Source organism: Lissotriton vulgaris, chromosome 8, assembly GCF_964263255.1.
Source record: "Lissotriton vulgaris chromosome 8, aLisVul1.2, whole genome shotgun sequence".
Taxonomy (NCBI): Eukaryota; Metazoa; Chordata; class Amphibia; order Caudata; family Salamandridae; genus Lissotriton; species Lissotriton vulgaris.
In genome coordinates, this window is record NC_141696.1 from 1,580,426,956 (window position 1) to 1,580,440,678 (window position 13,723).

Here is a 13,723-nt window from a genome sequence, read left to right on the forward strand (position 1 = left end):
ACCGAACTCAAGAATTACCGCCCCATCTCTCTACTCCCGTTTCCAGCCAAAGTCATCGAGAAGACCGTCAACAAACAGCTGGCCGCCTTCCTCGAGACGAATGGATCCCTCGACCCATCGCAGTCCGGATTCCGTGCCAACCACAGCACCGAGACCGCCCTCATCGCCGCCACCGACGACATCCGAGCCCTGATGGACAACGGAGAAACAGCGGCCCTCATCCTCCTAGACCTCTCCGCGGCTTTCGACACGGTCTGCCACCGCACCCTAGTGCAGCGCCTCAGCAACGCCGGAATCCAGGAGAAGGCACTGGAATGGATCGTCTCCTTCCTCGACGGAAGAACACAGAGAGTCCGCCTACCACCGTACAAGTCAGAGGCCACCGAAGTCATCTGCGGCGTCCCTCAAGGATCCTCGCTGAGCCCTACACTCTTCAACGTCTACATGAGCCCCCTCGCGGCCATCGCACGCCAACACAACCTCAACATAATCTCCTACGCCGACGACACCCAGCTGATCCTCTCCCTGACCAACGACCCCGCCGCCGCCAGAGCCAACCTGCACGAAAGGATGAAAGAGGTAGCCGAGTGAATGACGACGAGCCGCCTGAAACTGAACTCAGACAAGACGGAGGTCCTCATCCTGGGCTCTTCGCCCTCTGCCTGGGACGACTCCTGGTGGCCCCCCGCCCTGGGCACCGCACCCAAACTGACGAACCACGCACGCAACCTGGGCTTCATCCTGGACTCCTCCCTCTCCATGACCAGGCAAGTCAACGCCGTCTCCTCGTCGTGCTTCAACATCCTGCGCATGCTTCGGAAGATCTTCTGGTGGATCCCCACGGAGACCAGGAAGACCGTCACCCAGGCCCTCGTCACCAGCCGACTGGACTACGGCAACGCACTCTACGCCGGAACCACCGCCAAGATCCAGAAGAGACTCCAGCGGATCCAGAACGCCTCAGCCAGACTCATCCTCGACATCCCACGGAACAGCCACATCTGCGGTCACCTGAGAGACCTGCACTGGCTCCCCGTCAACAAAAGAATCACCTTCCGGCTCCTCACCCACGCACACAAAGCCCTACACGATCAAGGCCCGAGCTACCTCAACAACCGAATCAACTTCTACGCTCCCAAACGCCACCTCCGATCTGCCAGCCACGCCCTCGTTGCCGTCCCACGCATCCGTAGAGCCACTACAGGAGGAAGGTCCTTCTCCTACCTGGCCGCCAAGACCTGGAACTCCCTCCCGGCCGACCTGTGCCTGACCCAAGACCACCTCTCCTTCAGGAAGAAGCTCAAGACCTGGCTGTTCGAGCAGTAACGCCCCCCCCCCCCCCCCCCCCAAGCGCCTTGAGACCCTACGGGTAGGTAGTGCGCTCTATAAATGTCTTTGATTGATTGATTGATTGTGAATACCAAAATGATAGTAAGTTTAGGATTTTGTCAGTTCTGTGAATCGGGCCCACAGCATTTATCTTTATTCAAAGTTCCTGTCATTAAAGCTTTTATGGAGGGCTTAAAGAGAGTAATACCACCAAGAAACCCTCCAGCACCAATGTGGAATCTTAACATTGTACACTGAAGACTTATGAGTCCACCCTTTGAACCATTACACAATTGTCCTTTACAGTTTCTCTCATGGAAGGATGCCTTTCTCATTGCAGTCACTTCATTAAGGAGATTTGGTGAGCTACAGGCATTAACCTTAGAAGTACCCTTCTTTCAGCTCAATAAAGATAGGGTAGTTCTTCACACCAATCCCAGATTTCTTCCTGAAATAGTTTCTACTTTTCATCTTAACCAATCAGTTGAGTTACCTGTGTTCTTTACTCAGCCAGATTCAGTAGCAGAACGAGCTCTTCACACACTTGATGTCAAAAGAACGTCATTGTACTACATAGATAGGACAAGATTTTCATCAAACAAAGCAACTGTTTGTTTCATTTACTCCACCTCACAAAGGCAATCCTATCTCTAAATCTGGCATTTCCAGATGGATTGTTAAATGTATCCAGACCAGCTATGCAAAAGCTTAAAGAACTTTATCTATACCCCCAAGAGTGCATTCCAGTTGCAAAATAGGGGATGATATGGCCTTTTTAGGTAACATCCCTCTAGCTGACATCTGTAAGGCAACAACATGGTCTACACCACACACATTTACTAAACACTATTGCGTGGATGTGTTAGCATACCAACAAGCCAATGTAGGGCAAGCAGTGCTTAAGACACCTTTTCTGACAACTGCAACATCTACTGGTTAGCCACTGCTTTGGGAGTATACTTCTATGTAGTCTATGCAAAGCTTGTTTATCTAAGGCAAACATGCCTCGAATACATTATGTTACTTACCATCTGTTCATGGCATGTAAAGCTGTAGATTCACATGTACCCACCAACCTCCCTGGACACCTATAGTTGTTGCAGTACTCACTATGTACATTATGCATGGACATTTCTGTACTACACTCACTTACTCCATTCTCACCCTCTTGCGGGAAAACAATCTAGCAATGAAGTTGATTCCCATGCGCCCTATCACAGAAAGGAGGAGTCACCTTATCTTGTGACTGGAAAGATTTCTTCGAAGGAAAACAACTTGCAAACACCCAGACCCAACACTAGATGGCAGGAGTATGCAAAGCATATGAATCTACAGCTCTACATGCCAAGAACAGATGCTTACTGGGTAAGTAGCATGATCCTTCTGCTTCATGGGTGTTCTGTTCTACCACAGTTTACTCCATCTCAGCTTGTCATCAGTTTGCATATCTCCTTCAGACATCTTCAGGATGATCAAAATGTCTAGTTCGTTTTATTCTTCATTAATTTGCAAACCATTTGACATATAGTAAGTATTCCGCCAAAAACAGTAGTGTTGTAAAATATTAAATGAAAACAAATTGCTATCCCTAGAGTAAAAAAGAAGAGACTTCCACTTTAAGACATCCAGAAAAACCTGGGGCCCATAATACACTTTCACACCAATTAACACTTCAGATCTTTTATCTCTGTAGCAAGAACCTTCCAGTAATTGCTTCTGCCTTAAAAGTGTTGTTCTCTTTCAAAATTCAGTTTGGAAGCATTTTGTTTTTCAATACTCTATTTTTTTCAGGACATTTTGACTTTGATGGTAAACATAGTTCCCTGTTTTCTTCACAGTTGTGTTTCCCTCCTTTTTCCAGTCATGCTGTAATCTGTAGGATAATGCAGCTCATGCGGTGAGGAAATGTCTAGTAAAGATGCCCACACATTATGTTTTTTTATTTGTCGGTCAGTCACCCTATAGGTCTCCCCAAAGCTTATTTGAAGTTCTTGTTGTTCAATTTTAGGTCAAGAAAGAATGCTCCCTCTCTCCCTCAGGGATCGAGCAACATTTCCACCACTGGTCCAGCCTTTGTTACGCTTCTCATTAGCAATGTATTTGGCACTGATGGAGATCATTCTCCAGCTTGACATCAAAATGTAGGTCTTCTAAACGATGATGTGTACATACCTGATGTGGAGAGGTTCCTGTTGAAACTGCGTGACCGAGACTCCGCTTCCTGTAATACAAATTGTGATTTAGCTGATGCTCATCGATAGCCCAGATCTTATCCTGAACCAAGGATATCTAGGAGTTACAGGAGAACAAGACATTAATCCAGGACACTTCAAAGTCCTTCACTATCAGAACGCATTGCCTCAAAACTGGGTATATTCAACCTCTCCAAGGGGGCAACACACAAGGATGGATTCACAAGAACATAGCCATTCCTTCAGTGTTATGGATTCTCCTCAGTCCAGGACTTTCTGTTGATACTCTGATGACCTGATAATGCAGCTAATAATCCTCCTATTTCACCACAGCTGTAATCTTGGAAACCTGGATGTCTTGAGCCTTTTGTGAAAACATTTCTGGTCCGGATGGAGCGAGGTGATGCAGTTGAATTGAAGAAAAGAAGTAAAGATGTCCGAAGTTATGATTCTCCAGTATTAGGGTGTCTTTCATAGATTCACATGCCTAAATCATTCCCCGTCGTCGGAGTGGGAGTCTCACGGTATATAAAAAGCAATAATATGCAATAATATCCTTAGAAAAACTTGGTAATAACCAACCAGGAAGTAAAGTAGCCCAAGCTACAAGAGTAAAAACTTCTGCACTCATGACTATCCTAGTCATTTTGTATAGTCCAAACTGCAACCAATCAGGCGACAGCACCCACCAGAATGTTCTCCCAAGAGGCTCAGGCTCTTAGATTTTCTACCACACGTCGTGTGAAGGGAGTCTCCCTGAGCTCTGCTCAGTTCTTCTCAAGTTTCTTCGGGATTTCTTGAATTTAGGATGTCTTCCTCAAAGAAATCTTTATTCAGGCCTTGTGAGTCTTGTGGTAAGCTCCGGCTTTTCTCAGAAGATCCCCACAAGAAATGCATTTACTGCCTGTATCCAGACCATCAGGTGAAGGACTGCAAGATATGTAGAACCTTCCCTCAAAAAACCCTCAGGGACAGAGAGGGCCGCTTACTTCTGTGGCTACAGAAGCTCAAGGATCAAGATAATCCACTGTCCGAGGTAGGCAGTATTGCCTCTGGGTCTACGGTGGCTTCTAGGAAGGGAGCTGCTGAGGAGGTGTTATCTTCTCCTGGGGCCAAGTTTGTGAGGAGACAGCAACCTTCTAAGGGGACAGAGAGGCCATCCACTTCTAAGGCTACTCCCCCTGGTAAGAGCAAACCTTTATACAATACATACAATACAAAAAGGAGCCAAGAGGGAAATAAGGGTATGTATAGGGACAGCCCTCCACTCACTAAGTATCAATACAAAAAATCCCTATACCCTGGACTAGGATTAGTGTTCATCTAATCAGGCATGTTACATTGCTGGGATCTATGTAATTTAATTCAATTCCTCAGCAGACGCCCCCTGAAACTGTCAGTCTAGGCGTGTGACCTCAAACAAGCCAACTTGTCCAAAAACAAAGCATTGTTTCTTTTAGATGATAAGAGCAAACCTTTGCCATCCACACGCCCGAGAAGATCGACCAAGATTTTACCTCAAAAACCAACTTCTGAGAAGATTCTACCTCAGAAGAAGACCCTGTCGTCGACGACCCCTTCGTCGATGAAGTTTTCAGTCGAAGCAAAATCTACATCTACGGTAACCTTTTCGTCACCTAAACCTGAGATGATAATGTCGTCGGCGTCTCCTCCGTCGACATGGTCTATTTCTCAGTGAAGCCTATCTCGTCGACGAAGGAATCTACATCTGCCATCGCAGGCGCCCCGTCGACCTCTAAGTCTAAGAAGTTCCGTTGACAACGGCTTCATTGTGGACGCCGCCGTCGACGGTCACTTCACCGCCGTCGGCGGTCACTTCATCGTCGTCGACGAAACCTGCATCGTCGACAGCCAAATCGTCAACGAAGACTTTACCGTTGACAAAGACTTCATCGTCGACAAGAGCCTCCTCGTCGTCGAAGACCACTTTATCGTCGACGACGCCCTCGTCGGCGTTATCATCTTCAGGACCTATTCCTCTGTCGATGAGCCCGGTTCCTCTGTCGATGCCACAACTTTCTACATGTACAACAATTCAAGTTTGGTCACCATCTACGGCTTTTACATCTACGCCGTCTACGGCGAAGCCTTCCTTGCTACAGAGGCGCGGTTCAGGGCTAGAACCTTTATCTCCATTACACCTGTTGCCTCGTACGGTACCTTTACAGGTTCCTGACAAATTGCTGGACTCAGAGGACAGTGATGAGGACTCTGAATTGGATGGTAGGTTTGGAGCAGCAACAAGTCCTTCAGAAGTGCTCCTCAAATATCAAGAAGAGGATCAGGATGATCAACCTTCGCCTGAACATGTGATATCACCCATCATTAGTGTTCCAACAGCCCAGATGCCTGTGACATTGTTAACTAATCTCCAACTCATGCTAAAAGATTATTACCGGCGTTTTCCGCCATCTGAGTCAGCGGATTCTGTACCTCCTACACCACAGGCTTCCACATCTGAATTCAGGTCTCCAAGGCCTCTTTCACCAGTAACTTCTCATAGAGAGAGGAAGGTGTAGTTGATGACAGAACATTGTTGTCGGAGTGGGATGAATATCAAATCCAGACGCCCTCTCCTTCACCTCCGATTCCTACCGATTCACCTCCAGTGGACATTGGGGGTTTTCACCTTCTTATGGAGAGAGCAACACAACGTTTCCTTATTCCTATGAAAACTACGAAGGAGGAATGTTTCCTCTATGACTTCAAAGACCAGCCAAGGAAACAGATCCGAACAATTCCAATTATTTATTTCATATGGAAAGAGGGTCTCAAGGTGACGGTGTAACAATAGGTAGGGAAAGACAAGGATCAATTGTGATCCAGTAGGGCTTTAATTACCATTCACAAGAGAAGGGAATGGATGGTCCGGCCACAGTCGTAGCCCCAGATATGAAGACAACAAAAGAGATGACTGGGCTGTTCCTTAGGGAAGGAAGAAGGAAAGGGTCATAAGGGAAAAAGGGTTAGTGCTCAATGGAGGACAACCCCTGGGTATCCAATTTGTTGGATATAATGGCCTCACACACCCTTGCGAGTGTCATGCTTCATCATCGTCAATGCTCTTCGTTGGGCAGGCGGTGCAATGCCCAACGGGCTCACCTCAAAGAGGGGCTCTTTATCTGAGATCTTTTATCCAACTGCCTATGGGTGAAGTGGGGGTGAGGGGCCAGGACAGAGTAGATAGTGTGGGTGAGGATAAAATGTGGCACAAGGTACCGGAAAGCAATTTTATTCTGGTGGTCCTTTGCTTTCCGGTACCTTGTGCCACATTTTATCCTCACCCACACTATCTACTCTGTCCTGGCCCCTCACTCCCACTTCACCCATAGGCAGTTGGATAAAAGATCTCCGATAAAGAGCCCCTCTTTGAGGTGAGCCCGCTGGGCATTGCACCGCCTGCCCAACGAGGAGCATTGCCGATGATGAAGCATAACACTCGCAAGGGTGTGTGAGGCCATTATATCCAACAAATTGGATACCCAGGGGTTGTCCTCCATTGAGCACTAACCCTTTTTCCCTAGTGACCCTTTCCTTCTTCCTTCCCTAAGGAACAGCCGGTCTCAAGGTGACGTCTACTCCTGCATCTATTCCACCAGTATTGCCACGTATAGATAAAAAGTATAAGGCGCCTAAAAAATCCCCAGCTTGCCTTATAGGTCACCCAAAGGCAGATTCGGTGATCGTACAGGCTGCACAAAAACGGTCCAGAAATCCTTCATCACCGATTACAGCGCCACCTGGTAGAGACGGCAGGCATCTAGATTCTGTTGGAAAACGAGTATCTATGATGGCAGCAACAACTGTTCGTGCGGACAATTCTTTTGCCATTCTGGGTCGGTACGACCGCCAGATGTGGTCGGACATCTAACCGTACATCGACATGCTTCCAGAACCTTCAAAATCGAAAGCTGTGAAGATACTGCAGGAGGGAGAGAGGATTTCAGCCGAGATTATAGACTGTGAAGTGGGTGTGGTTTCTATTGGGTTCAGACAGCTAGTGGGGGCTGCTGTCCTACGACGACAGGGCTGGCTTAAGGCGACTTCGATTCGTCAGGAGGTGTAGGCTAAAGTTCTAGACATGCCCTTCGTGCCCTTCGATGGGGAGTTTTTGTTTGGCCCACAGGTAGAAGAAGCCTTACAAACAATTAAGAAGGACACTGAAACAGCCAGATTCCTTGGCACCTTGCAGTTTTGAGAGCCGCCCTTTCGGGGTGCGAGAGGACGTAGATCGTTTTCAAATAGAGGAAGTTATAGCCAACAATCTTCCTACAGATCTTATCAAGGAAATCAGCGCTACCAGTCCCAACGTTATCAATCTTATGGCCAGCGCAACACAACCTATTCACAGAACAAGAAAAAGCCTGCCTACTGTGGAAAAGATTCCAATAAAAGGCAAAGAGGGTCACCACCTGCCACCGCTACTGCCGCAGTCCCATGTAAAAATTGGAGGAAGAATCTCAAACTTTTACTCAAACTGGTCCTCAATAACGTCAGACAGGTAGGTCCTAGACATTGTGACCAGGGGCCATGCTCTCGAATTCGAAAAATTTCCTCCAAATGTCCCTCCAAAAGGTCCACATCCAGCTCATCTCAAGGAATTGTTTTCCCAAATCAATTTGATGTTACAAAAAGGAGCGATTGAAAAAGTCCCTCAAGGGCAGGGAGGAACAGGATTCTATTCACAGTTCTTTCTCATAAGGAAAAAATCCGGAGAATGGCGTCCAATTCTAGACCTTCATTCCCTCAACAAGTATTTGAAGAAGCTATCGTTTCGGATGCTAATACTTCAGGAAATACTGCATCTTCTATCGCCACAGGATTACTTGGCCACCCTGGACCTTGAAGATGCGTATTTCCACGTTCCCATTTTACCCCGTCACAGGAAGTTCCTTCGTTTCAGAGTGGCTGGCAGGGATTTTCAGTTCAAGGTCCTCCCCTTTGGACTACGATCGGCACCCAGAGTGTTTACGAAGTTCCTAGCTCCGGTAGCAGCATACCTCCGGCTGGAGGGAATTCAAATATTTCCCTACTTGGACGATTGCCTTATAAAGGCGAGTTCCTTCTCAGACACAAACATCCACGTACAACGATGTCTGTCTCTCTTCCAGTCGTTGGGACTCTCTATCAATCTCTGCAAGTCACACCTTGTTCCTTCCCAAAGACAAAAGTTCTTGGGAGCAACCTTGGACACACAACAGGTCTGAGCTTTCATATCGGACGAGAGGCAAGAAAGGATACAAAACATGGCTCAGATGTTACTATCAAGAAGATCAGGTGCAGTCCGACAGTTCAAGTCTTTTCTGGGAATGGGTTCTTCTTGCATCCCGTTGATACCAAATTGCCCCCTCAGAATGAGGCTTCTGCAGGAAGAACTCAACCTTCAATGGCTGCAAGTCTCCAGTTCATTCGAGGATCTCATTCAGATCACTCCTCGGATACGAGAGGCTTTTCTCTGGTGGGTCCAAGAAAGAAATCTGCAGAAGGGGTGTGCGTTCCTTCAAGACGCGCCCAATTACACAATCACCACAGACGCATCCCTGGAAGGTTGTGGATCACATCTTCAAGGGCTGAAGGTCAGCGGGAGATGGAGCCCTGGCACATCAATCTGCTAGAGCTAAGAGCCATCTTCTTAGCCCTCAAGTCCTTTCGGGCAATCATTCAAGGGGCCTCGGTATTGGTGCGCACAGACAATACTACAAGTATGCACTACTTAAACAAACAGGGAGGAACAAGGTCGGTTCTTCTATCTCAGGAAGCCCAAGGAATATGGGCGTGGGCGATACGACACAGGATCAATCTCTTGGCTGTTCATGTGCCGGGAATTGCAAATGCTGGCGGACACCTTCAGCATATCAACGGTGTCCACCCACGAATGGGAGCTACATCAAGCAACGACAGATCAGATCTTCCAGCAGTGGGGTCATCCCGATCTGGACCTCTTTGCGACCAAGAAGAACAGAAAATGACTGTTCTTTGCAAGTTGGCATCCCCACAGAGATGCTTTTTCGATCAACTGTTCTCAAATATACGCTTACACTTTTCCTCCAATACCGTTTGTTCCCAGAGTTCTCCGGAAGATAAAGAGAGAGCCGTGTCGCCTTATTCTCATCGACCCCAGGTGGCCTCGCCAATACTGGATCACCGAATTCTTCTGCTCTCAGAGTGCAATCCAATACAGTTTCAACCAATACCGAATCTCCTCTCGATTCAGAATGGTCAAATTTGGCATCCGGATCCGGGCTCCCTGAACACCTTGAATTCGCTCATCTGAAAATCTCTGCGGATTGTAAGGAGGTACTAGCTAACGCACGAGCCCCTGCAACAATAAAGACCTACAGACTTAAATGGAAAAGATTCTGCATTTGGTGTCCATCTGCTGAGATTCACCCATTTCAGGCAACGCCGGATCAGATATTGCCTTTTTTCTTACACCTAGCAAGATCAGGTTTATCTCATGCAACGTTGAAGGTCTTTTTGGCAGACATATTTCAAGGTACCGTCAGGATGGGTCCACCTCTCTCTATTCTTCAAGAATAATACAGCATTTCTTTAAGGAACTATTTAGAATGTTTCCTCCTGTACGTCGTCCGCCTCCATCATGGCATCTTAATGTAGTGTTAGCGCAGCTCATGCGCCACCCATTTGAGCCAATTCACAGGGTGGATTTCAAATTCCTAACATGGAAGGTTTCTCTCTTGCTGGCATTGACTTCATCTAGAAGAGTCAGTGATGTTCAAGCTTCACCGTCAATTCGCCTTTCTTACAATTCACGTCCAATTCTGTGGTGCTACATACAAACCCAAGGTTTATGCCTAAAGTCCAATCATCTTAAAGACGTTTTTTCCTAATCCGTAATCCCCTGCGGAGAGGGCATTGCATACCCTTGACATCAGAAGATGTTTAAAATTCTATTTGCAAAGGACCCCTGCCATCCGCAAATCAGATCAACTGTTTGTTGCCTATGGAAAGATACGGCAAGGACAAGCAGTGTCTAAACAAACCATAGCTAGATGGATTTCTGCAGCTATTGACTTTTGCCATATACAAGCGGGAAGACCTTTACAGACAACTCCAAGAGCTCACTCTACAAGAGCTGTTTCTTCCTCGACTGCTCTTTTCGCTGGAGTTCCCCTTCAGCAAATCTGCAGAGCAGCGACTTGGGCCAGCAGACATACTTTCACCAAGTATTATTGTTTGGATGCTGCCAGCGAGACTGATACGTCAGTGGGTCAAGCGGTTATACGCAATCTTTTCAGATAAGGTGAGCCTCTGTTTCCCTCCTCCTTTGTACTGCTTTCCAGACGCTTATTCCATGCCTAATATGGAGTACATTCTCATGTAATTGCAAGTTTTTTCATGCATATATGAATGTTGCCATTTTATTATGTGAATGTATATACTTGCTATGTACAAACCTATGTTACAAATAGCGTCTTCCAAGCATTATTTCGGTACTGCTGTCTACTCTGATTCAGGCATGTGAATCTATGAAAGACACCCTAATACTGGAGAAGAACAATAGTTACTTACCTGTAATCTGTGGTTCTCCAGTATTGGTGTCTTTCATAGATTCACAAGCAACCCGCCCACCTCCCCTCAGAGGCTCTTAGGCTAGGATGTTTTTAGCTTCACTCCTGTGCGAGAAAATCTGAGAGCCTGAGCCTCTGGGGAGAACATTCTGGTGGGTGCTGTCGCCTGATTGGCTGCAGTTTGGACTATACAAAATGACTAGGATAGTCATGAGTGTGGAAGTTTTTAATCTTGTAGTTTGGGCTACTTTACTTCCTGGTTGGTTATTACCAAGCTTTTCTAAGGATATTATTGCATATTATTGCTTTTTATGTACCGTGAGACTCCCACTCCGACGACGGGGAATGATTCAGGCATGTGAATCTATGAAAAACACCAATACTGGAGAATCACAGATTACAGGTAAGTAACTATTGTTCTTTTTATCTGCTGTGGAATCCTGCTTCTGATTCTCGTACAGTTTCTGCAGTATGTACAAAATCCAATTTTCATTCATCTTCCAGTCGTATAGTTTATTTTATTTATTTATCTTCCCATTTGCTAGTTGGAGGATATAAAGGAGGCTGGGAATGATGGCTGGTTCCCAACTAGATGATCAGTGCTGCTAAAGATGCAGGGGATATGTCTACTGCTGTTTATTGTCATGACCTTTCCATGTTTTGATCTTTGTGGTTTCATGGTATCTGCCCAGCAGACATTCCTCAATACACTTTTCCTTCCTCGAAACTAGCACCTATAATTATTTTGGCCAGAATTAACATGGAAGCAGAAATCTGAGAGCCAGGAAGAAACGCAATTATTGGATCTTTTAATGAATTCCAGAAACAGCAGGTTTTAACCACTTTATTGCCAACTGCAGTGGTTGAAACAAGGGCATAATCATTGTACCAAGGGCAGAGAATCCTAAAAAGTAGAGAGGAGTATACCAGCCTTCTGTGACTTCCAACAAAGCTGTAGCCACAAAAATGCTCTTTCCCTTTTCTCTACCATCGTGTCTCCAGCCATCACTGCACAAAAATGGTAGTAGTGGTTCCCTAAAGGGAATTTTACTCCACATTGAAAAATGTTACATTACTTCTCAAGCAATACTGTGTGATTATATTTAATCAGAGCGAGGTGCTATGTAGGTTCAGCCACCTTACTACAAGAAGGTGCTAGTTGCAAATTAGATAACTAATGTGCTGAAGACAGCAAACATATTAGAACCTTTTTGCAGCACTCGCTTAAATAAAACAAAAGACCATTTAATCCTCAGTATAATAGCAACGTGCCTATAGTTGTCCACAGTATGCCCAATTCAGAACAGAGATCCAGAGTTTACGTTCTCTCTTCTCATGACAGAAATAATTCTAAGAATCCGAAATGTTAGTTTTTTCGACTGTTGATTTATTATTTGTTTAATCCAGCAACCATCATCAAACAGGTGTTTCGTCTTAATCACAAACCTTTTCAAGGCTGGAATAAGAACAGTATACATTGCCTGGATATGTACAATATGATTAAAAAAAGATAGAAACAATTGGTTTATTTTTCACTTATATGTTCTCTAGAGAAACAGCCAGATATATCATAGTGGAAAAAGAAGTTCATTCAGAAAAAGATATATATCTCCAGCCATCATCATCAATTGCACAAAAATAGTTTGGTACCCTTTATTGTACAGAATGGCTACTTCGCAGTTTGCAGCTGGTTCAAGAGAACGCCACCTTCAGAAACCATACAGAAATCTTTACCATCATCTGTTTCAGGAATGCAGTCAAGGTGGTGTCCAAAGCTGCAGGGCAAAGGAATATTCTCTCACTAAAAAGGGACAAGATAAATTAGACACATTCTGCATTTAAAATCAGCAAAACATACATGAATATGAAAATATCAGGATGTTAACACTTCATATTTTCCTGCAGTGCCAACTATCTTTTCCAAGTAGTATTGCAGATTTAACCCCTTCCATGCTGATGACAGCCCCCAGCCATCATGCATCACGGTGCTCGTGTGCTGATGACGGCTGGGGGCCGTCATGAACCCGCCCACTCTTCAAAACGGCCGCACAGGCGCAGCATCGCGGCCGTGCCCAAGGGGTTAAGAAGATAATACAAATATACATCTTCCCTTATCTGCCTGACTTGCTTTTCAAGGCCAGTTCAGGCCAGAAAGATTATTTAATGTTTTTGCACAGCCTCTGACAACCTTCAGATTCTGTAGCTCCTGATTAAATCACAGCAATTGGATGGCTCTGCCAGTGCACAGGATAAACCATCTAAGAGACATGTTGGACACAAAGGATGCAAAGGTGTTTTTATCACAAGAGTTTAATAGCATTGTGTATTTTCATTGACCCTCATGTACTGCTAGGCATGAGTCCTTCCAGCATTGTTTGTAAGACCAGAAGTGCAGGAGAATAGGAAACTAGGAAGATAAAATCATGCTATCTCCATCCGCTCTGCAGTCTCTTCTAGAAAAGGAGCTTAACACCTTCCATGCTCATGACGAGCTCAGCTCGTCATGCAGTACACTGCTCGTGGGCTCATGACGAGCTGAGCTCGTCATGAACAATGGGATTCAAGGAAGTGCAGCATCCGGGATGAATTGCTGTAGCATTGAAGGTGTTAAAGAATAACATGGGTAGTAGAAGGAGTTCTTCCAGAAGA